Consider the following 26675-nt stretch of genomic DNA (forward strand, 5'->3'; position numbering starts at 1 on the left):
TGACCAGATGCTTTTTTTTTTCCCTAATGTTATTTCAAAATAACAGCATTAAAAGAAAACAATGACTCCCCAAAATAAAAATAATTCTCCTGCTCACTAAATGGCAGTTCACTGACATTTCAGTTGTAGGTTCAAATTTTTTAAGTTTGTTCACTTTCTAGAACATTCACATCTGCCATGAGGGATATATCTCCAGTTTAATTCAAGTGTAGTTATGAGCTAGGCCCAACCTCATGTGAGTGGCTATGATTCTTTCCCAAGAGGGGGTCAAAGAAAAATTGCACCAGACAGTGTTAAAGAGGCAAAGAAGACTTTATTCAAGACTATTTCAATAGGTCAAAGATACTGAACTCAATTCTGCTGAAACAAAAGGTAGAAGTGCTAGGATAAGCTAGTGAGGAAGTGCTGGCTGACACTGAGTGAAGCTTGGTCAATGTGATTAAACCATCTCTGTTTGATAATTGTCATTTATCTAAATTAGGCTCCCACCTTCCCACAGAAACTGGGCGATAGGGGTCTGCTATCACTCTTTTTATGATCATATTTTAAAGGGATGGCTCCCAGGTGCCTGAGAAAAAAGTTTCTCTGTTGTAAAGCTAGCAAGAGGCTGGGAGAAATTTTACATTTCAAAGGGGCAGAGAAAGAATTGACACTGGCATGCCTTTAAAAGTAAAAAGCTGTGACAAAGTGAGAGAATGGCATGGACATATATACACTACCAAATGTAAAACAGATAGCTAGTGGGAAGCAGCCGCATAGCACAGGGAGATCAGCTCTGTGCTTTGTGACCACCTAGAGGGGTCGGATAGGGAAGGTGGGAGGGAGGGAGACGCAAGAGGGAAGAGATATGGGAACATATGTATATATATAACTGATTCACTTTGTTATAAAGCAGAAACTAACACACCATTGTAAAGCAATTATAATCCAATAAAGATGTTAAAAAAAAAAACTAAATACTCTAAGAAAAGGGAATTCTTGGGGCCCAAAGTAAGGAAGAAATTTGCCTAAATTCTAATCAAGCTTTGGAGAACATTAAGAGTGCCTTGGTCAAGGAGTGGATATATTCTTCTACCCAAAGAGTAGGAAGAGGTAGCCCTGCATGTAGCCCTGCAGTTTCTGGAACACAACCATTCAGTCTCTGCCAGAGAAAGTGTTTTATCACTTGCTTCTCACAGAGCAGAGAGCTGGGCCGAACACATATGACAGACCATAGCTCATTCCTCTCTTTGTTACCTGAGACCAATTTAGATAAATGTGTCCTCCACTTAGCTGAGCTAATTGGTATAATTTCGTTCCAGAATCTTCCCAGTGAACCACACAGGAGCTACATTTTCAACAGATCAAATACAGAAGGTAAGCTGACTTAATATGATCCAGAACTAAAGGAATTTTGAGGTAAGTTGTAGTCTAACCAGCCAGACCAGAGAATATCTATATGCTTCTTCTAAATCTGCTAGAATATAAATTTTAATATTTTGTATGGACCTTTCTTTTCTCTTTTTCCTCCTTTCTTCCCTCCCTCCCTCCCTTCTTTCCTTCCTTCTGCATTTACCTAGCACCTACTATGTACCAGATGCTCTGCTATGCTCAGGATTCAGTTCAGAATGAGAAATATTATTCTCTTCCCCCTAGTGTTACAGACTTGTGGGAAAACAGACGTTAAACAAGAATTTCAAACACTGTGGAGGTAAAGAAGGAGAAGTGACCAAAACTATGGGAAGGAGGGGCTTGGGTCTAACTTAGTCTTGTGTGTATGTATGTGAGTGTGGGTGAAGAAAGGTGTGATTAGGAATGGTTTTCCTAAGAAAGTGATGTCTGGGCTGAGAATCAAAGGATGAGTAGGCATTAGTCAGGTCCAGACAGGAGGAGGGATTGGTAAAGAAAATTCCTGATAGATTATCTAACATATAGGAAAGAGCAAGGCTCATTCAAAGAATTTAGAGTGTCTGTTCATGGGAGCACAGAGAGGAGTTAGCAGGAGATGGGGATATGGGCAAAATTCCACCCTGAACTCTTCTGAGGCACATTCACAGCCTCTAGCAGCTTCTGCTGCTACATCTGTCTCCCAATTTTGAGTTCATTTTCTATCTGGGGTCTGGATATGAAACTGCATAATGTGAATAAATGGGGTGAACATTTAACAGGAAGCTACATGTCTTAAGTATTCCTCACAAATATACAAGACTACTTATTTCCTAACCCCCTCAACATTTTTTTTTTTTTTTGCGGTATGTGGGCCTCTCACTGTTGTGGCCTCTCCCATTGCGGAGCACAGGCTCCGGACGCGCAGGCTCAGTGGCCATGGCTCACGGGCCCAGCCGCTCCGCGACATGTGGTATCTTCCCGGACTGGGGCACGAACCCGTGTCCCCTGCATCGGCAGGCGGACTCTCAACCACTGCGCCACCAGGGAAGCCCGCCCTCAACATTTTTATACAACAATTCTTTCTTCACTTCCCACAAAAGCATTGTTCTAGTCCTATGAAATTTCACAATCCAAATTTATAATAATAAGATTTTTTCCACTCAATAAATTCTGATATTAACAACAAGGGAATATTATTTCTAATTCTACCTATTACAACTTGACAGGAGCTTCAGGAGTGTTATTTTGCATTATATCAGTTAAAATAATTTAAAAGCTAATTGATAGTAAAAAAAATAGAAATGCAATAGTATTCATTTTAAAAATTGTACAAAAACATTTTAGAAAATCCTATTTACATTCAGTTAAAATAATTAGTCTAGAGAGTAAAGCAATTTGATTTGTGTAATGAATTCAAGTGATTGTGTATACCTGATAATAAAACTATAATTCTTTAAAAATAATCCAAAGTTTACCATATAACCAGGGACAGAAGAAAAGCATAATAAAAACAATATTTTCAAAAACATATGTAAACAAGCACAACATTACATATATTAAAATGCTAACTGTATTTACAAAGGTTGAAGAAATGTAGGATAATGTAACATAAGTCAAGTGATGCCAATTATGAGAAATATTTTGGAGGTAATGGCAGCTTTTTCAATAATAATTGAGACTAGCTTTATTCATTCAACGCTCATTCACTAAGAGTCTTGTATGAGTTAAGCATTTGCTTACTGCTTTGATACATTGCTCAAAAGTAGAGGCAAGGCCCTTGCCATCAAGGCAATTACAGGGGTGGGATAGTCTGGCCGCTGAATACGCAATAGCCACAGAGCTGCAATCCCTGGGAAGACAGGCTACAGAAGCATAGAGAAGGGGCAAAGAAGTCATGCCAAGGGAGATTTTGCCCAAGGGGAAATAACATCTAGGATGAAACTTAAAGGAGGAGTTGAAGTTGCACAGGTAAAGAGGGAGATGGGATAGAGACCAGCTAAAGAGGGAACAAAGTTCTGGAACAACAGCAAGGCTTTCAGTTTACTTAGAGTGTGCAAGGTAAGGAAAGATAGGACAAGCAGGGGTGAGATCTGGAAGAACCTTAACATCCTTGTTAAGGGTTTTGGATTTCATTTTTATGGTGGTAAGAAACTACTCAGATTTTCAGCAGGAATATGACACAATTAGATTTGTTTTAGAAGGGTTTTTCTAGCAAGTACCTAGAGTGTAAGTACTTGTGAAGATTCTTTGGTTCTAGAATTCTGAGGCAGAAACTGTAGAAACAAACACATAGACATGTGCACACACACATGCACACACACAGGCTAATAACATTGTATTATGAAGGCACAGTGGCAGTGTTGATGAATCAGGAATTGGGGTAGTGGTCACAATTAGTTTATATTTAATTTTAAAATTAGTTACTGCCAATTCACCATGAATGTAGAGCTAACACAAAATGTAGGTCTGTTTATTTAATTATCTAGGATAGGCATTTAGAGGTCACTCAGCCTACTGAAAAACACAAGAGAGGGTTAGGGGATGGAGTCACCTTTTATTGTCCTATACATCTGGAATTATTATAGAATTCAAACAGAAGCCTTACTTCTAAAGCTACTCTGTTTCAGTGGAAAACGGAGGCTGGGGAGAGAATGGGAAGGTATCAAAAGACAAAAGAGGAAGAATGAAGGGAATTAATTCTCAAGGAGCTGAGGCTCCTTGTAAGGATGAAGGTCAGATCAGGTTTCCTTACTTCCCATCTGCTCCTGACCCCTAAACCCTAACCCACCTCTGGCACCCTGAGCCTGGAATCATCTGCCACCCGGAGACTTGTAATTATCCTCCTCTCCTAGCAGAAATGTAGGGCAGCTACTGATAAACATTGCACACAGCCATGCAAATGTGGAGGCCCCTCCTAAACCTTCTACAGACCATTTCTCATGTATCAGTTACAATTTCAAGCCAGTGTGAAAGAAGGGTGGGCCAATGCGGAATTACTTGTGGACAAGTAGGTCTTTTGAATTCCTTCAAATTCTACTGCCAAGGTAGCACCCCATTTTGTCTCTCATTCAATTAACCCGAAGAGACAATATGAAGTAGGAATTGTTTAGTTAAACTTTCTAAGCCTCTGTTTCTCCACCTATAAAATGGGAATGGAAATGGTATCAACTTCTTAAGAGTTGTGTGAGAATTAAACTAGAAAATCCATACAAAACACTTATCACAGTATGTAGGGCATGATGAAGTCTTACTAGACATAACAGTTCTTTACCATCAATCTTCTTATGATCCAACCAATGTACTGAGCTGTATCGACATGTAGGAGAGACTTCTCTACAAAAGTGCTGCCCACAGTGTGGTCCAAAGATGGGTGCCAGTTCATGAACTATTTTTTACCAGTTGATGAGGAGAGACTGAGAGGAGGCATTTAGAAAAACCTACAGCAGTTAGACATTTTTGCAAGATCTAAGAACATGACTGGTGGACTCATGTCTTTGAATAAACAGGGTTTAACCACTTTGTTTTCCAATTCATACAGTGAATTGCCCATGCCTCAAGCCTTTCCACAGTCATATGCAGTAGAACTCAGTTACATTGTGTGACCTTTTACGGTTACTTTGCCAAATATAACCCCAAATTATATAGATATCTGAGAATATATAAGCACTTATTTTTATCAATTTGTTTTTACAATCACATTAAATTTTAATCGACTGTTTTATAATTTATCATATAACATTACTTTCTATAGCAGAGAAATAAAATTTTCATTATTTACTTTAACTCCAATTATATGTGGCCACACAAGCTTCACCAGACTTTTTTTTTTTTTTTTTACAAGAAAAGATACAATTTGCTGAATGTGGCAATAGTATTTGAATGTGGACAGTGGAAATGATTCCATAGAAATAGGGCAAAAAGAGTTCCAATGAAATTTACCTGAAAATATGTTGGTGTATATATTGAATTTATCCCTAATTGATGGTGAAGTGCTGAAACCATAGTGTATCATCTGTGGGGCTGTTTTAGCTAATGAATTTGTGAAATTATCAAAATGTATTAGTCATTTGTAGTAGGCCTGCCACCCTTTTCCACAGTTTTGCTTTCCTCTGTTTCAGTTACCCACAGTCAACCATGGTCTGAAAACACTAAATGAAAAATTCCAGAAATAAACAATTTATAAGTTTTAAATTGCATGCTGTTCTGAGTAGCATGATGAAATCACTTGAAGTCCTGCTCCATCCAGCCCAAGGTGTGAGTCAACCTTTTCCAGGATATCCCACCTGTTAGTCACTTAGTAGCCATATCGTCTCAGTTATCAGATTGACTGTGGAGGTATTAATTGTGTTCAATTATCATTTTACTTATTAATGGCCTCAAAGTGCAAGAGTGATGATGTTGGTAATTGCGATATGTCAAAGAGAAGGAGTAAGATGTTTCCTTTAAGTGAAAAGTTCTCAACTTAATAAGAAAAAAATTGTATGCTGAACTTGCTAAGATCTACAGTAAAAACAAATCTTCTTTCCATGAAATTGTGAAGAAGGAAAAAGAAATTTGTGATAGTTTTGCTATTACACCTCAAACTGCAAAAGTTACAACCACAGTGTATGAAAAGTGCTTAGTTAAGATGAAAAGCAATACATTTGTACAATAAGATATTTTGAAAGAAAGAAAGACAACACATTCACCTAACGTTTATTACAGTATATTGTTAGTTTTTGCTGTTAATCTCTTACTGTGCCTAATTTATAAATTAAACTTTATCATTGATATGTATGTATAGAAAAAAATAGTATATATAGGAGTCAGTATTATTCGCAGTTTCAGGCATCCACTGAGGGTCTTGGAATGTATCCCCCATGGATAAAGAGGGACTACTGTATACACAAAACATAAAGGATTAAAATTTAAAACCAAAAGAATCATTTGAAAGAAAAAGCATTTAATTAAAAGTCGATAAAAGCATATGTTCAATATTCTACATATAAACATTAGTGTTTCATGGGTTTTATATGAAGTGGCATTTGCGATTGCTAAGAATTAAATATATATACAGTTGACAAGACATTAGTGAATGACTACGTTAGAGGTATTTACTTAGAAATGTTCAGTGATTTTGGTAAAACGGTAACTCAAGTACTACTTTCTGATGCCATCATAGCTGGATGATTTCCAAAATTGCCTAATGATATGGAAAACCAACTCACTGAATAAATAAAGCTGGCAAAGCGTTCTTTCACTGTAAGTTGATGAATGTGCAGATATTGCTTTTTGTAGCAGTTCTTTTAGTATATGTGCAGTCTGAAAATGATAAAGATTTGAAGAAAGAAATCTCTGCTCTGATTTAAATTCTCTTTTAGCGGGACTTCCCTGGTGGCACAGTGGTTAAGAATCTGCCTGCCAATGTAGGGGACACAGGTTCCAGCCCTGGTCTGCGAAGATCCCACATGCCGCGGAGCAACTAAGCCCATGCGCCACAACTACTGAGCCCACATGCCACAATTACTAAGCCCGTGCGCCTAGAGCCCATGCTCTGCAACAAGAGAAGACACCGCAATCAGAAGCCCACGCACTGCAACGAAGAGTAGCCCCCGCTCGCCGCAACTAAAGCCCGCACGCAGCAACGAAGACTCAACACAGCCAAAAATAAAATAAATTAATTTAAAAAAATTCTCTTTTAGCTTTATGGCTGAGAAACACAAGTAGCTCTAAATTTTATAAAATTATGAAGAATTATTTTGCCAAGAAATGTGGTTGACAGTTTATGTTTTATATAAAGGAATGTTCTGACGCTGCAACTGCCAGCATCAGGAAAACATTCTGAAGTAGTTACCTAAGTTAAGGAGCTTGTGAGAGAATGTAACTCAATGCAATGCTTCCCTCACTGAGAAAGTCTTGATTAAAAAAAAGTCAGCTGAAGTAAACAACGCTGGTGACACAGCACAAATTCTGAGTTATGTAAGACCCAAAGTTGGCTCATTAGAACTGACTGTTAGCATTTTTTCTGAATGCTGTATTCAGTAAATTCATGTTGGTAGATTGAAATTATCCATGATGGTGATACATACTTCAAGCAAACCAGTAAATGCTACAAATTAGGGATTCTTTTTTCTTGTTTTCTTTTCCCACACAACCAGTTATGATAGTATGGAAACTGACCATAAACAGTATTATGGTATTAAAGAAAGAAGCTGTGTCAAGAGTGTCTGAACTGCAAAATAAACTCTTAAGTGTTTCTTCAGGATAAGAAATAAGGTTGGTTCCAATATTTAAATATATTAATATGAAAGCCTGACTTGCTTTATTGACTGATATCTTGGATATATTTAGTAATCTTCATATTTCTATGAAAAGAAATAATTCGATTATTTTTCCAAAGGGGAGCTAAGATCAAAGAACAAAATTAAAAGTTAGAAATTTTGAAGGACAAGGTTTTTTTGGAGATTACTATATCACAGTTTTAATTTTAAAATAATTGTCAAAAAGTAGGAAATGATATTATCATCTGCAAAGTGTTATCAGCAAACACTATGAATTTGATTGCTTTAGTCTCCTTGGGCTACCTAACAAATACCATAGACTGGTGGCTTAAACAATGGAAATATATTTTCTCACAGTTCTGGAGAATAGAAGTCCAAGATCAAGGTTCCAACTGATTCAGTTTCACTGAGAGCTCTCTTCCCGGCTTGCCAACTATGTCCTAACATGGCCTTTCCTTGGCGCATACAGAGACACAATGAGAGAGAACAAGCCCTCTGGTGTTTATTCTAACAAGTACACTAATCCGATTGGATCAGGGCTCCACCTGTATGACCTTATTTAACCTTAATTAAATCCCTAAAAGTCTCATCTCCAAATTCAGTCACATCAGAGGTTAGGGTTTCAACGGATTAATCTGGGGGCACTCAGTTCATAGCAGATGGAATAACACTAAAGTTATCATTTGCTGAAAAATCCTCATATAAAAAAATTAATGAATCCAGAATTCACATATTTCATCAAAAGATAATTTAAATTGAACTAAAAGGTTATGGAATAAATTATTGGAGCTGGCTACTGTTAAAGGATTGAAGATGACTTTTTAAACTACAGCCTCACTTGCTTTACTTGGTTCAAAAATTTTAAATAAATACCCCAAACTTGCTGAAATTGCTATAAAATCTCTTCTTCCATTTCCATCAGTAAGCTGATGTGAGGCTGGTTATTCTACTAGGAAGTTTATGAAAACAAAATAAAGAAGCAGATTATACATGCATAATCCCATGCAAGTATCTTTGTTTATCCAACCAAGATTATTAGATAATTTAATAAACTCACTTATCATATTAAATTTTTAAAATATTGACATGCCTGGTTTTTGTTCAAAGTGTGTATATAAGTATTTAACATAGGTATCCTCTACTTCACTTACAACATTTTGTTTATTTATAATTATAGAACATCTAAAAGTTATAAGCGTAACAGTAATTTTCTCTACTAATCACATAGGCACACACTTTCAATGAAAAATGGATACATTTTTTGTAACTTTCTTTTCTCCTTTGTTTTGTTTATTTTTATTATATTTACTGAAATGAGATTTTATTCCTGTTAAATCTAATAATACAACTTTGGGCTTGTATTCGCATGTCTTTATGCTATATTTAATTTCTTAGTAATTTACCTTTTTTGTATTTTATCAAAGTACAACTCTGTCCTAGATTGGGACTTAAAAAAAAAAAATAGAAGAAGTTTGAGAGTCACTGTTCTAGACACTCTATCCTTTATGCCTTAGAAATTGTTAAGGTAAAGACTATGCTATTACTACGTTCAAAAAAGGACACTTCAGAAACTCTATCTTAATGTGTGTGGTAAATGAAGTCATGACTACCAGTAGAGACTTTAATTTTGTTGGGAAACATGCAAAATTTTATAGATTGAAACTACCATTCTTCACTCTCTCATTTAAATCCCTGGCAGTTTTATTGCTGCTGAACCTTTATTTTTCAGGTCCCTATGCCATTTGAGTGAAAGGCTGCACTTTCCCAGATAATTGTTAAGAACCAACTGAAGGGAGGCAAGAGACTTATTAGAAAAAGAATGCAATAAGGAGGCAGACGGATTCTCATTAGAGCACAAACTAGATCCTGGCACTCCTGTGCTTAAAACCCACAAGTGCCTTTTCATCTCATCCAAAGTCTTTCAAAGAGTACCTTAAAAAACACCCTGCACACTCTGATCCCCACTACCTCTCTCATCTCTACTATTCTACATTTTGCTCTGGAGATTGCTATATCACAGTTTTAATTTTAAAATAATTGTCAATAAGTAGGAAATGATCTTGATATTATCATCTGCAAAGTGTTATCAGCAAACACTATGAATTTGATTTTTAATCAAATTTTAGTATCCCACACTGGGATACCCTGGCCTTAGGATCTTTGCACTGGCTATTTTCTCTGCCTGGAATCCTGGAATTCTCATCACTTGAATATTTGCATAGCTTTCTCTTTTACTTCCTTCATGTCTGCTCAAATATCACATTCTCATAGAGGTCTTTCCCTCTTTAAAGTTGTATCCTTTCTATTCCTCTTTTCTACTCCCTTTGTCTCCTTAAAATATCACTATCTGACATACCATATAAATATATTTTCTATATCCTTCCAGCAAAATGGAAGCTCCACATAGGAAGAGAGGTTTTTCTCTTTTTTGTTCATTTATATAACCCCAGAGTTTATACCAGTTCTTGACTCATAGTGGGTGCTCATTATATACCTGTGAAATGAATTAATGGATAAAAGACTCTGTGAACTAATTTATATTCAAGAATTCATAGAAAATACTATGATCTGTGGTATGCTAGAGGTGGCTCATACCAACTGGCAAGAACTCATTGTCATCATATTTTCCCAGATCTGCATTAAGTGACTTCATGGCAGTAGGTTGAAACTGGCCATAATGCCAGGTGGCTTAAAACAACAGAAATTTATTCTCTCAAAGTTCTGGAGGCTAGAAGTCTGAAATCATGGTCCCCTGTGGCCATGCTTCCTCTGAGACTCTAGGTAGACTCCTTTCTTGCTTCTTCTGAGTCTCTGGTGGCAGCCCTCAACTCATGGCACTCCTTAGCTTGTAGCTGCAGCACTCCAATCCCTGCCTCTGTTGTCACATGGTGTTCCCCTGTGTGTGTCTGTGCCTCTGTCTCTCTTCTCCACTTACAAGGGCATCAGTCGTATTGGATTAAAGGCTACCCTACTCCAGTATAACTTCATTTTGACTGTACACTTGCAACAACTCTATTTCCAAATTAGGTCACATTCTGAGGTACTGGGGATTCATAGTCAACATATTCAACATATCTTTTTAGAAGACACAATTCAACACATAACAAAGAGCAAACACTACCAATCAAGACTTTATTGGTCTGCTTTGTTTCTTTTTTTTTTTTTTAAGAGAGGCAGCTGTTAAACATCTACCAGCATGCCACTAACTGTAACATGCTGTGACATTTTCTTTGAAATGCAGGGTTAGTTGTGAACTTCTAACCTGTTAGATGAGCTAAAGATTATTTAAATGATTATTGTTTAGTCCTAAAATATCCATAATAGAAATAAAAAGCTATTATTTTTTTTTTTTTTTTTTTTTTTTTTTTTTTTTTTTTTTTTTTTTTTTTTTTTTTTTTTTTGCGGTACGCGGGCCTCTTTTTTTTTTGAGGTACGCGGGCCTCTCACTGCTGTGGCCTCTCCCGTTGCGGAGCACAGGCTCCGGACGCGCAGGCTCAGCGGCCATGGCTCACGGGCCTAGCCGCTTCGCGGCATGTGGGATCTTCCTGGACCGGGGCACGAACCCGCGTCCCCTGCATCGGCAGGCGGACTCTCAACCACTGCGCCACCAGGGAAGCCCTATTATTTTTTGAAATAAACAGCTATTTTTTCTGAAAGATATTGTTACATGGTTTAGGCATTTGGATCACTTTACTTTTTCTTTCTCAAGAATAGATAACTACATTCTAAGAAGGATCAGAAAATATAAAACACCCCCAAAACAGACCAAAATAGTTTTAATAAATACTATTAATTTTAAAAACAGATTTATAGTTTATACATGCAGTTATTTGAATTGGAGAACTATTTTTGCCCATTTTGTGCTACAGACATATGCACTTATGAATGCTTTAGACCTCTCAGCTTTGAGATCTTAATGATAAGTGATGAGTTGAGTTATACCTGGAACTATACCTTAGTAAATCATTCTAATAATACAAGAAAATTAATATAAAGATAGTACATATGTATATGGTACTTTAAATTTTATATTTCATGTAACTCATTTAGAGTATCCATTGAAAAACAAACTTAGATCTTTCAATATTAGCTGATTCAAACCTTTTGCATTCTTTCATTTAATAAATATTTGCTGATATCCTACTTAGTGCCAAGCTCTGTCAGATCCTGAGAACACACTGATTAATAAGACCAGAAATGTCCCTACTCTTAAAATTAAATTTAAATTCATAGGTGGGGCTCCTACTTCCAGCCACAATGGAGTAACAAGTATTAAATTCAGTCTTCCATCTGAAAAAACTAAAACACTGGACAAAATATATAAAACAATGGTTCTCAAAACATTTTACATGGGACAGTGAAGGACAGTGATCTCTGAAAAGTGAGCACCAAATGAGATGAGCCCTACAATTGTTTGATCTTATTGCCTAGAGGTTTCCAAGTCACAACACAGAGGCGAGATGGGGGAGTGAGAAGGAACGGACTCAGCCACAGTCCAGTGGAGTCACTGAGTTAAGTGGACAAGTGGACAGAGCTGGGAGTCAGGGGAAACCAAAGTGGCCAGATTTCACAGGGCTGCAGAGGGGAAAGCTGCTGGGAGAGAACAGTCTGCAGTGCTCCCAAAAGTATTTTGTTGAATATTAGACAGCCCATGCATGTGATGAAATTACCTAAGCCCAAGGAAACAAACAACCAAAAGAATTTGAGGGAATAGTGCCTGGAGGTCACACAGAGTTGGGAATAGTAACTGTTTCAATAGGTAGAATGGAATATATCATGTTTCACAAGGAGGTGGCTAAAGTATTGATACTAAGATCTTGCCTCAGTAGCTGTCGAAAATTTGCCCTAGACGAACGGTTACTCTGGTTTTATCTAACAAAGCTTAGAATCAAGGTGCAAAAAAAAAAAAAAAAACCCAAATTATTTCTAAATGACTTCACCTCCTCCAAGAACTAGCACAAGAATATTTTTAGAAACACAAAATATCAAGTAATCCATAAGGTATAATTTACAATGTCTGGCATTTAATAAACATTATTAGGCACATATATTCATATGTGGAGTGAGGGAGAAAAGAGATATTAAAATGACATATAATAACAAAAAATTTTCACGTGGTGATCCAGTTTAGGTAGACAGTTTTTAAAGAGTCATATGATATGAACAAAGAGCCCACCACTTTACATTGCTGGCCAGAGAAAGCATTGGGTGGCTAGGGAAACGTCTCTGAAGAGACAACCCTCATGCTGAGACCTGAGCTGCATGAAGATCAGAGGGAAGAGGGCTTTAGGTAGCTGGCACAAAGGCCCTGAGGCAGGAGCAAACAGCTATGGCTGAACATTACCCACTTGCCACAGGAACGTAGGCTCAAAATCTTTCCATTTATCAGAACAGAAGACATATGAATAGATACTTTTTTGTTTTCCAGCTGTCTACTATATATTTGCTATTCTCTAAGATATCTTACAATTTTAAGTGTTTTCAGTTTTTTAAAAGTCCTTGTTAGGAAATAAAGCTGATATGAAGGTGGTCTCATTTTGACTACCTAGGCTGACAAGTGACCTCTGAGAGCAAAACTGGAGAAATCAGTGAGGCCATTGCAATTTAGAGCAAGTCACAGCTCTTACTTGCACCTCATCTAGCACACACTATTTTTATGTAATTAGGAGCCTAGAAGTACATCACTGTTCAAACCACAGAGCTATCCCAAGTGCCTTCAGAAGAATCTTAGAATCATGTTCTGAGAAAACTCAATATGGCTCCAAAATCATCTTGTGTTATAGCAAGCTACTGACCATAGAATTCCAGACGACTAAGTCAGAGCAGACCCATTTGGAGCTTAAATTCTGCAAGGTTTGAATGGAATCTGAAGCTTTTGTTTCTTAATTCACTAGAGTTAAAAGTGAGCTTATCCAACAGGTTTTGCTTCCTCACTAAAATTTTCATTACCATTTATTTTTAGTGGCCACTGTTTCTAAAGCAATCCTGGGGTTGAGGGGAAGGGTCTGTTTAAGAACTGTGGACTAAAGCAAGAGCTAGGCACATTTCTGTGGATGAGAGAAAAAAGAAGCATTCCTTGATGGAAGACAGTGGATACTCTAACCGCATTTGATGTAATGTCACATGGGGAAAGGGCACATAAGTATACATGGAGGCAGAGAAGTAGGTATCATGAATAATAATGGCAAAGATTTATAAAGTGGAAGTAGAGAATGAATGAGTTCTGAACATCTTGAGTTATTCTCAGCAATCATTTGTGGATAGGCAGTTTCTTGAGTTGCAGGGCCATTGGACAACTAGAATGGAACTTCCAGATGAGAGGCCTCAGGCAACAAGAATAATTCTTCAGTGCTACAGATAATATAACTTTGTGTCCTCAGTAAATATTTATGGAAGAAAGGAAGGAAGAAAAGAACAGAGGGAGGAAGGGAGAAAGAAGGACTAAGAAATGAGCATATGAAATCCACAGTGTTGGGAAATTTAGCAGTACATATATAGAGGGCTAGTTTTCCAATGCTGCTTTCTTATATTCTGAGCTGACAACCATCCTGTCAGGATCTCTTGCAGTTCTTCTTTTAAACTGATTTATTTTTCTTACTAGAACAAAAGGTCAAAGCACACCAATTTGTGGCTTTTCAAAAACAAGTCCAATGATTTAGTAACTTCACTAACAAATTCTTTTAACAGACTAATGCAAATTATCCTAATCTCTAATTTCTAGAACCTACCATTTGAAGGAAAAAAATGTCCTTACCAAATTTGGATCAATAGCTATATAACTTGTGAATTCACCCTAGTTTTTTCAAACTATGCTGAAGTTTTTTATCATTAAAAGATTTTTTTAATTGCTAAAACTTCTCACAATGTGGTCAACTAAGTTGATATAGATATTCCTCTTACTGCAATTATCTAGAAATACAGAATAAAATACAACCAAAAAGCAAAAACTAATTCTCAGGTGCTAAAAATGGTGAGAGGAACCAAAGCTAAACAATAAGCATGAGGTACTAAGCAGCCCATAAGGATTTGGTCTCTGTAAATGAGGCCCTAGGGAACTGAAAATGGTTTCTAACATCCATTTGGTGATGTGAAAGATTGTTCCATGAACTGTGGTATTCAGGTGTTTGAAGCTGACACCCTAGCATAAAGCTAGGAGCTGAGCTTTGATGGGCTGCAAAATCCTATAGAGGGACTGAAAATTTTGCCCACCAGACTGGGGAGGCTTCAAGTTAGTCCAGGGACTAGGATTGAAAACACACAGGGAAAACGTCACCATACACGTGTGTGATGTTTAAATTTACATAGCCTATATGGTACAAGAGCCATCAGCACAGAAATTAACGTAAAAACTGGCCTAAGATCACTTAAAATCCCTAGAATCTAAGTGGAATGCCATTGGAAGTCAATATTTAAAGAGCCTTTCAAAATCTAGGGAACTCTGAATCCTCAGCCAAAAATAAACCTACTGAGATCAGCTCATAATAACACACACACACACGCACACGCACACGCACACGCGTGCACGCCAAGATTACTAAATTAACATTAAATCCACAAAAGGATTAAACTTTCCTTTTAAAAGACAATTATTCTAAATCTACATTTAAAAACCTAGCTCTATGCTATTAGAATTTCCAAAAACATAGTGTTATAAAATGGTTGAAAGGAAAGGGGTCAAAGATCCTACTCTTAGAAAAATTAGAAACAAAATTGAATACTCTTTAAAAAAAAAATCAACTCCTAAGCAATCCAGCAGAAGGCAGAAAAGTAGGATCAAGGTACAGTACTGGAAAGGTAGGACAAATAGGAAGCACAAAATAAGGTGATGGCAGTAATTCCAAATATATCAGTAGTTATAACTAAGTTCACATCATGGTAATTCTGGCCTCACAGAATGAATTAGGAAGTGTTTCCTCCTCTTCCATTTTCAGAAGAGTTTGAGAAGAATTTGGTGTTAATTCTTTCTTGAAGGACTGGTAGAATTCACAAGTCAAGCTATGCAGTCTTGGACTTATCTTTGTTGGGAAGTTTTGATTATTGATTAAATCTCATTTTACTTATTATAGGTTTGTTCATATTTTATAATTCTTTTTGAATCAATTTTGGTACTTTGTGTGTCTCTCGGATTTTTTTCCATTTTGTCTCCATTACCTAATTTGTTAGAGATGGCTTAATTTTTGAAACTAATCAGTGTAATGCACCATAATAACATATATAAGGAGAAAATTCATATGATTATCAAAATAGATGTAGAAAAATATTACATAAAGCTTAATATCTGTTCAAGATTTAGAACACACACAAAAACAGAAAATAAAATTGAGAAAAATTACTTTAGTTGATAAAAGCTATCAGGAAAATATACGTAAAACCTCATACCTGAATATACGTGTAAACTATCCAAAGAAATTTACTTCTAGTTACACACTCAACTGAAATGTATACATATGCACACCATCAGAAATGAACAGAAATGTTCACAACATCAGTGTTTCTAAGTGCCAAGAACTATAATCAACCTAAATGTTCATCAAAAGTAAAGGAGATAAATGGTGTTATAGTTGTACAAGTGAATACTACAGACCAATGGGAATAAGCAAACTATTCTATGTGCAGTAACACGGATGAATCTCATAAACATAACATTGAACAAAAGAACACAAAAGAGTAACTACTCTATGGTTCAAATTATATATAGTTCCAAACAATCAAAAATTATCTATAGTCTTAAAAGTCAGAATCATAGGTATATATAGAAGCGTGGTAGCAACTGGAAGGGGATATAGGGGGACTTCATAGGTGCTAGGGACATTCAGTTTCCTTAGCTTGGCAATAATTAAATGACTGTTTCCATTTCGTAAAAATTTACTTAGCTGTGCACATGTCATGTGTTCTTTTGTATATATGTCATTCTTGAAGAAATAATATTTAAAAAAATAAAACACAAAATCAACTCCTAGAAAAATAATGAAAACTTTCCTAAATATCAGAAGAACTGCACATGCACACCCACATACACACATCCACACTAAAAAAATCAGAGCAAAGAAAGCACCCAGTGAGAGGCTTTAAAAAGTATAAAATTGACAAAATAATAACATGGCATAAATCGGACTAAATATATTTGTCATTTTAATTAAAGGAATATTGGCTTAATTCACTGATTATAATAAAAATAAAATATTAAATTGGATTCCAAAGAAAGAATGAAAATTATGCTAGATCAGACAGACTCACCTAAAATAAAATTTTTCAGAAAGTTGAAAATAAAAAGATGTGCAAGAGCATATCAGATAAATGTAAACAAGAAATGATGTAACATAATTTTAAAATTAGAGAAGGAGTAATTTAAGACAAAAATCCTGTCTTAAATTCAGCTGATTAGCAACTTTAATTTTATCTGAAACATTAATTACCCTTTGTCATGTAACATAATATATTCACAGGTTTAGGACATTTAGATGTAGACATCTTTAGGGGGCCATTTTCCTGTCTATCACTGTCTGCCCTCCGGTACATAAAAATTCACATCAATCCCACATGTAAAATGCATTCACTTCATTCCAACATCTCCAAAAGTCTCAACCCATTAACAGCATCAACATAAATCCAAAATCTCATCAGCTCAAAATTCCCAAGTCTGGACATTTAAACCATCTAAATCAGGTATGAATAAGATCTGATCTATCCTGGGGCAAAATTCCTCTGCATCTGTGAATCCTTGAATTTAGAAAACAAGTTATCTGCTCCAAAATACAATATTGGGTCAGGCATGGGGTACCAGTCATAAGCATCCCCATTCAAAAGAATGGAAGGAAAGTCAAATTAAAAATGTAGCTGAGTAAACAACATAGGTTTCAAAGCCTGGGAGTAATCCTCTGTGGTCCAAGGTTCTGCCTTTTTGTCTTGAGGCTCTTTGCCCTTAGAGATAGTCTTCCTTTTGTATGAAGTATAACACGTTTGCAGCTGAAAAGTTGATCTTCCTGTTTCCTACCTGTACAATTTTGTGAGTCTGACAGTTTTCTTTCATTTCTTACTCTCTTTGTCCCTTTTAGTCAAAGCTGTCAGTGTTTCCTGTTTGCAGAACATACTCAAAAACCTTGTAGATTTCTTGTGTATGTCAAGGAAATTTGTCCCATTAGACATGAGGCTCTTCCACATATCTCTTCTACATAATTTCATCTCTATATTGCTTCCTTCAGATATGGCTGAGGGGATCCATGAGCAGAATGTCTAATCTCTTCAAAAAGCCCTCAGTATGACTGGATAGTCTGATCGTTTGATCCTTCTAATGCACTAGCGAAAGGTCATCCAGCCACACCCTTGGCTTTCTCTCCCTCAATTTATCTCCCTCCTCCCACATTTTACTATAAGCAGTCAAAAGAGACCAGGATGCACCTTTCACATTTTGCTTGGGGCCTCCTCAGCTAAATATCCAAGTTCATAATTTACAAGTTTTAATTCCATATATCTGCAAGACACAATTCAGCTAAGTTCCCTGCCACTATATGTAAAAAATCCTCTCTTCTCCACTTTTCAAATAACATATTCTTCATTTCCACTTGACCCTTCATCTGCACTGCCTTTCTAATGTTTTTTCTACCAGCTATTCTTGATGGCTTCAGTATTCTCTAAGACAGACAACAGGTGCTTTCTCTACCAGGCTCCCTCACATTCTTCTGAGTCCTCACTAGCAGAATCATTAACACCCATATTTCTACTAAGAGTCTATCTATTCAAGGCAGTCTAGTCTTTTTCTATCATGCTCCTTAAAAATCTTCCAGTCTCTGCCTATTGCCCAATTCTAAGTTCATTCTACATTTTTACATATTTCTAACACATCAGCACCCACTTCCAATTATTAAACTCTATTAGTTTCCAATTGCTGCTGTAAAACATTAACACAAACTTGGTGGCTAAAGACAACACAAATTTATTATTTTACAGCTTTGGATAATTCTAAAGTGGGTCTCACTGGGCTAAAACCAAGATGTCAACAGAGCTGTATTCCTTCTGAAGGCAGTAGGAAAGAATGAATTCCTCTCCTTTTCCTGATTATACAGGCTGGCTGCATTCCTTGGCTTGTAGCACTCTTCCATTTTCAAAGCCAGAAATTACTTCCCGCTGACCTGTCACTGTATCATCAGACCCCCTTCTCTAACTCCCTTGCCTCCTTCTTTCCCTTACAGTGACTCTTAACCCACCCAGATAATCCAGGATAATCTCTCTATCTCAAGATCCTCAATTTAACATCTGCAAAGTTCTTTTTGACATATAAAGTCATATACTCGCAGGTTCCAGGGATAGGACAGGGACATATTTATTTATTTATACTTGTTATTCTGCCTACCACAGAAAGCAAGTGAGAGGAGGTTACTGTCGATGTGGGTCTTGGAACAAGAGTATGAGTCATATAGTTAGACAACTTGTCAGAAGGAGAGGATAGTATAGATAAGTAAGCTATGTAAAGGAAAAACATGTCTGGAGGGTAAGGTCCTAAAAGAGGTTGTAAAACTGAGAGCTCAAAGTTGTATTGTAAACATAGGTTGGGACAACATTATCAAAACGGTAGCACAGCAGGCTAGGAAGCTCACATTTTATGCCAGGTGCAGTGGGAGACTGAGTGTTTTGAAGAACAAGAGCAACATAATAAAATCTGTTTTAGAGATAGTGCACAATAAAATCTCTTTTAGGTAGTAGTACAGAAGATAGACAAAGTCAGAATATAAAAGCCCATACAAATAGCCATAAATAGTTCGATTTATGAGTTGAGCTAATTTAAGTAACATGATTTTGTATGTGTACTCTAAGACCCTCTTAAATGTGGTAAAATAATTTAAGCCAAAATGGTTAAATGAAGTAATAAAAAGTAGAATAAGCCAAGGGGGCTGCACTGGACTGGTTTCATAGAGCCCCCAGCTAAAATTCTGGGAAGAATCTTTAAACCTTTATTATTACAGAAAACACCTCTTTTCATTAAAAAGAAACTCTTTCTTGGCCAACAGCCAGTGACTTCATAGCAAAATTAAAGCAATAATCTAGATTACTTGAGCAAAATTTTTCCTAAAATTTTCTGATGCTGTATTCTTTTTCTTCTGGGTAAAATTATTGGATTGCCTGTCCACATTAATCAAATATAAATAATTTTTCACTTCACCATCTCACTTAACATTAATACAACACAGAAACATTTGATTTTCATTACATTTTCCCCTAGAGGGATAATATGCCTGCCATTTAACATTATTTTCATTTGAGGTTCTTTACTACTTCTCAAAAATCTATACAAGAGGCTGTCAGCTGTTCGAGTTTTTTTTCAGGATCAGCACATTCTGCCAGGACAGTTTATTCATTATGCTTCTTGTAACTAGCAGAGGCCATCAATGTCAGTTGAGTACAGCTTTTAAAATCCAACTTTCAAATCCCTTCTAGCAAAAACTTGTTAACAACTGAGCTTTCCAATCTTTCTGTTCCTTCCTTATATCTAAACATGCAGTCCTTTCAGTCAACACATTGTAAACTTAACTGAAAGCTGACACATTTGCAAAATCTAAGGATTCATTCTTACAGATATTCCAGTGAATCACTTAAGGATTTGAATTTACTGTATTAATAAAACAGGAGTACTTTGATTTAGTTTATAGAGAAAATCCTAAACATTTATCAATGAATTATGTTTCTAAAAAATAAGCAAGTAGAGATGCTATATAGAGGTAACATGCCATTTAAATGTAAATCCCTTTTACAGCAAAGTGTCATTTGGTAAATTTTTAAAAATGCATCTTCATAAGCCCTTTTTCATTTTGTACCTTTTTGTATATTGAGTTTTCTTAGACTAGACAACTTTTGGAAATTTGGATGAAATTTAGATGACAATGATTTTTTTAAATAATTAGAATGTATAGAATTTTTAGCTTATAAAACTATTTAAATTCAATGTTTTTACAAGAGACTTATTGATTAACGCAATGTTGATTTGGTTGTGATAGCAAAGGTAGATTAAGATATATTCAACAATCTATAACTATATGAAGGAATATAACTTAGTTTATATGTCTTAAATTTATAACAGGACCAACGTTTGGATGAGACATAAATTTCAACTCAATAAGTTTGTATAGGCTAGAATTCTCTAAATATAGATTTCAGTCAGCATACATTTAAAATATTAAATACACATATCATATTTTCCAGGTATTATGCTATTGTGCTATGAGCCATTGAATAAAATAGATACAGGCCCTGCTCTTAAATTCTAGCAAGCATTGATAAATAAACAGCATCATATCATGTAATTCTTAACCTAAAGTGGTAATGGGAATAATATATAATGCAATCAAAGAAGGTCATCATAGATAAACACTGTGCAAAGAGATGAGGATAGCAGAGGATGCAGGCCCCAAGTGTATAGTTATTTCTAAATGCAATATGAATCTATTGAAGGGTGAAGGGTTTTACAGAAGAGTGCAAAGGATTTGATTTACATTGAAGGAAAAAGCCACTCTAGCTTGCAGGGATACAGATTAAAAAGCTGTAGGGACAGAACCAGAGAAATTAGTCAGAGGCTACTGAATCAATACGGATGACAGATTATGGTGCCTAGGACTCAGTTTGTGATAGGAAGGCAGATACATAGGGATGTTAAAAAAAAAAAAAGACATCCATGATATATTTGGAAATAGAGTCAGAAATACTGGGTGATGAACTGGATGTGAAGGATGAAGGGGGAGGGGCAAGAATGACTATTTCTGACTTGAGCATCAGGTGGATAGCAGTGATATTTACAGTGATGGGGAAAGTCAAGAAAGGAGAAGTTAAGGGTTTGGTTTACATGTTAAGTTTGAGATAGTGAAGCAAATGCATCAGGTGTGCTGCATTGGTTATTCCCCAGAAATGCAACATTCCTCCATCAGATTAAGTTCAAGAATTGAACAGACATTTGTCTAGATGACATGAAAGTCTCCTCCGTCTTTAAAATGTTATAATTGTATGGAAAGTGGAAAAGAGAGCAATCTGAAGGAAACGTTGTGAATTATTACATTTGTTTTTGTTAGGTGAGGTGCTTGGGACCAGGACTTGTTCATTTTATATCTTATTTGCTCCCATGAACTTATCCTAAGTAAACTTATCACTAAGTAAAAAGTAGATTAGCTGAAGCTAAAATTTCCAGTATCTACGTAACCTAAAATTCACACCAGTTAACTTTCAAATCCTCTCTTTGCATTATTGTTGTAATGAAGTGTGCATTATTATTTTAGCATCTGGGACAAAGAGTACTGAATTATGCACAAGTGCTCTCTTTACTGTATGTGTTTGTAGATAAAAAAAAGTCGTACATATCCACTAAAGAAAATAACATTTTTCTTTCTTTCTAAAAACAACTTTACATATGTCATTGCCATCTCTATTACTAAACAGGTTATTCACATTATTACTATCTTAATTTTATTAATTTTAAACCAACATTTCCTGATCAGCTACAAAGAGGAGGCTAGATATGTGACGATCAGAGCTCTCATAGCATCCTCACCTCACTTTGTGGCCTTGAGACCCCCAACTCCCATCTCCCATGTGCTGACCTTTGATGTTCTGCTGCCTTCACTATTCTCATGGACGGAAGCCCAAGCAGGCAGTTCACGAAGACTCAATGTGAGGGAACCCACTCAGAACACCTGCACTTAGCAAACCTTCAATTACCAAAACTGCATGTATTTAAAATCAATTTTGAGCTATTTGGAATTTTTGAAGGAAACAGTACTGTGAAGCCAGATGTTTCTGTATCATATGTGAGTAATATACGATGTGAGTAATATATGAGTCATAGGCCAGAAATACTCCAAGGCTGCAGTTAAGCATGTAGATCCTGGAACCATGCTGCTTGAGTGGAGTTTCATCTATGCCACTGTCCAGCTTTATAACTTTGGACAAATTATTTAAGGGATTAGAATATTAATGTTCTTATCTGTAAAATAGGATTAATATTTCTATCTTATATCTTTGCAGAGTCTTAAATGAATAATGAGCTTTTTGAACTGCGCTTGTCATTGCTAGAGTTCAATAAATATGCATTATAATAATTTTATCCCAGTCTTTTTCAAAGAGTCATGTACCACAATGTTTACTGCGGCTCTATTTACAATAGCCAGGATGTGGAAGCAACCTAAGTGTCCATCGACAGGTGAATGGATAAAGAAGATGTGGCACATATATACAATGGAATATTACTCAGCCATAAAGAGAAACGAAATTGAGTTATTTGTAGTGAGGTGGAAGGACCTAGAGTCTGTCATACAGAGTGAAGTAAGTCAGAAAGAGAAAAAAAATATCGTATGCTAACACATATATATGGAATCTAAAAAAAAAAAAAGTTCTGAAGAACCTAGGGGCAGGACAGGAATAAAGACGCAGACATAGAGAATGGACTTGAGGACACGGGGAGGGGGAAGGATAAGCTGAGACGAAGTGAGAGAGTGTCATGGACATATATACACTACCAAATGTAAAATAGATAGCTAGTGAGAAGCAGCTGCATAGCACAGAGAGATCAGCTTGGTGCTGTGTGACCACCTAGAGGGGTGGAATAGGGAGGGTGGGAGGGAGATGCAAGAGGGAAGGGATATGGGGATATATGTATACGTATAGCTGATTCACTTTGTTATACAGCAATAACTAACACAAAAATGTAAAGTAATTATACTCCAATAAAGATGTTGAAAAAACAAAAGAAAGAAAATATAGCAGAGAGCAAGGCAGAATAGGTCTCTGCTTATATGGACATAACAGTCAAGGGAGAAATAGACAAGTCAACTAACAGTGAGAAGCATGTTTTTTTAAAACCGTGTGATAAGCATGGTGTGGGAAAATGCAGTGTTAACTGAAATCGGGCACCCATCCTAGATTTGAGTTTTATGAAAATTAACTGTCTAAACTAGTACCTGATGGATGCATCGAGTAGGAGTAAGCAAAGACAATTGATGAGAGGGAAAGAGTTGTATAGAACCATTAACCTTTAACCATGATCCTGTCCAGGTAATGAGATCAGCACAACTCTTCTGGGCAGACAGCTAGTGGGCACTTGAACAGAAACATCTGTATCAGTTCTCAGAGCAAGAAGCTTTCATTATCCTAGATGTCATGGGGAGGGCTTCTTCATGCATTAACATTATTGTTAATTTAATCATTCGGCAACTGTATCTAATATTTCAACGCAGAACAAGATACTGGACTACAATACCAAGCATGGGAGGTATGCTTCCTGCTCTCATGGATTTTACTACTGCTTTGCATGTAGTGAGGTCTACTTGTAGGCTATTTGGTTACACTGACCTCTCTGAAGTCAATTTGGTGGAACATTTTGATGGAATAAACCCACAGATAGGTAAGTTGGAAATAAAATAAAATACATGGAAAGAAAAGAGGGCAGGATATTTTTAAATGACATAAACAAAAAGGAAGAAGGGAACTGAGATAAGGGAAAAAAAGAAAGGGAGAAGGAGAGCAGAAATAACATATGTATGATGAGAAAGACAAAGTGCCATGAAAACTTTTCTCCGATATAATAGGCTGCCTACTTTTGACATTATGGTCTTTCTAAACTAGGGTTTGAACATCTAGTATGCGTAGCTCAGTGCCTTGTCCATATAGGTGCATGAAAAAAATTTCATGGGATGAATTAAAGAAAATAAGCTTTGCAGGGTACTTTTTGAGTGCTTAGAACTCATATTCAACAAAATTTTTGCATGAATCTGACTGCTGCCATGAAAACCACCTATCTTCAAACCAGCATTCCAATGCTCCCTTTTGCCTTTAATTCCATTGTTTCAGGACCCTAAATCAACTTCTTCAGCCTGAAAACTTCAAGATTATTCATGCTACTGTAACCACTGTGCCATTTAAGTTTAAGTTAAGAAATGGTTTATTACTGTGACTAAAAACCACAGTTATCTTCTTGGGGAAAAAAAAATCCATCTTAACAAAACAGCAAATTGATAGAAAGTGTTCCTTGAGTATCTCTTATTATTTATTAATTTAAATTTAAATCACAAAATATGTATTGAGCACTTACTAATTATAGGGTTCCATGCTCAGTAGACACCACAGAGCTTAAAAAGAAGAGGAGGCTGTAGTTCATGCCCTCAAATAGGTTATAATTTTATTATACAAGGGAAAATAAAATAGTCCTATTATAAACTTTAAAGTAAGGAGATATATATTCCATAATAAAATTGAAAAACACATGCAAAAGAAGGAATAAATTATATCAGATTGGGGGATCAAGAAAGTCCTTACTGAAAAGATAACAGTGGAGATGGTCTCAGAATATTACTAGAATTCCAAAAAGTAAAGACAGATAAGAGACTATTCTATTTTTTTTTAAACATCTTTATTGGAGTATAATTGCTTTACATTGTGGTGTTAGTTTCTGCTGTACAACAAAGTATCAGCTATACATACACATATATCCCCATATCTCCTCCCTCTTGTGTTTCCGTCCCACCTTCCCTATCTCACCCCTCTAGGTGGTCCCAGAGCACAGAGCTGATCTCCCTGTGCTAAAAAAAAAAAAAAAAGACTATTCTAGGTGGAAGAAACAGCATAAGCCAAATTACAGAGGTAGAAAACTCATGTGCTCTTCAGGGAAAAATCTAGCTCATCTGGAGCACTAGGTAACACAAAAGCAGCAGTGGGAGAATCAAACCATGAATATCTCAGTGAAATTCACACACAATTCTCTAAATAACAAAGAACAATCGTACTTTTTGTAAAACATATGACATCATAAGAGTTTTTCATTAGGAAGATTATACGCAGCTATGTGTAGGATGGATTACAGCAGGAAAAGACTGGAGTTTAGAACCAAATGTAATAGACAAAAATATAACAATAAGTTCTGAGGTTTGAGGGGGCCCCATGAGTTGCCACCTTCTTTTCTCTGGTCAAATTCTGGATCAACTGAAATTGATAAAGAAGATGGCAGATGAATATAAAAAGTGTTGAAGATCACGGTTTAAGGGTGCAGCAATGAATTTCCTAATATGGATTCCTAGCATTAGATAGACTTTTCTACAAGCAGAATGCTCTACAAAATTTAGGGTATAAAGGAGGAAATCAGAAAGGCAAAAAAAAAAAAAGGAGGGGTTAAACTAAATGCTGGAGCCCTTTCCCAAACACACTAGAGGAGGAGAGAGAGAAAGTCCAGATGGAGGCTTAGAGTAGTATAGTGCTGGAGCTCTCCCTACAGGAAGCTGGCAAAAAAATATCCCTTCATCCCCAACAGAAGGGCTTCTGTTTTCCTGGGAAGAAAGAAAGATAGCTCACATTTACTTCCAACAAAGGACTTCCTAAGTGCTTTACTGTTTCATCTAATATTTTAAAAACCCTAGTACATAGGCACTATTATTTCCATTTTACAGGGTTGAAATGATAAGTAAATTGGTAACATGGCACAACCCACAGTGTCAGATCCTGAATTGAACCCGAGGCTTTGCGGTTCCACGGTCCACGTACCTAACACCTATGGAAAGAGATGGCAGGAGAGGGCTTTGGGAAATGTGTGCTCCTTGGGGTACAGCTTGAGGACAAGGATTCCAGGAAGGAGTCAAGGAACTGGCATAGTGCAACATCAAGGACCTCGAGTAGAACAAAGACACCTCTTAGATCTCCTTGTGAGGACCCAGAGAAGAGTTTTAATAGTCTGGTGGAGGTGAAAGCTTGATTAGAGACACAGGAAAGAATGAATATGAGAAGTAGAAGCAACAAGTATACATTTTCAAGAAAAGTAGCATCTGAAGGAAAGGGGAGTAAAAGTACGATCACTTGTAGGACCAGAAAAAGTGAGCCAAGGTGTTTTAGGTAGTTTGTTAGTTGAGGGGTCCCCAACTCCAGACCGCAGACCAGTCCCAGTCCACAGCCTGTTAGAAACCGGGCCGCACAGCAGGAGGTGAGCGGCAGGCAAGCGAGCCAGCAAAGCTTCATCTGCTGCTCCCCATTTCTCCCCATAGCTCGCATTACAGCCTGAATCATTCCCACTCCTCCGTCAGTGGAAAA

The 26675-nt window shown here is 36.5% G+C and overlaps 1 protein-coding gene across 2 annotated transcripts in view; it reads right to left on the minus strand.

Moving 5' to 3' along the window:
• GRM1 (glutamate metabotropic receptor 1) overlaps nt 1-26675 on the minus strand; it is a 365040-nt gene that overhangs the window by 123668 nt on the left and 214697 nt on the right. The gene's annotated exons all lie outside the window — the stretch shown is intronic.

The sequence above is a fragment of the Phocoena sinus genome, chromosome 12 (genome assembly GCF_008692025.1).
Source record: "Phocoena sinus isolate mPhoSin1 chromosome 12, mPhoSin1.pri, whole genome shotgun sequence".
Taxonomy (NCBI): domain Eukaryota; kingdom Metazoa; phylum Chordata; class Mammalia; order Artiodactyla; family Phocoenidae; genus Phocoena; species Phocoena sinus.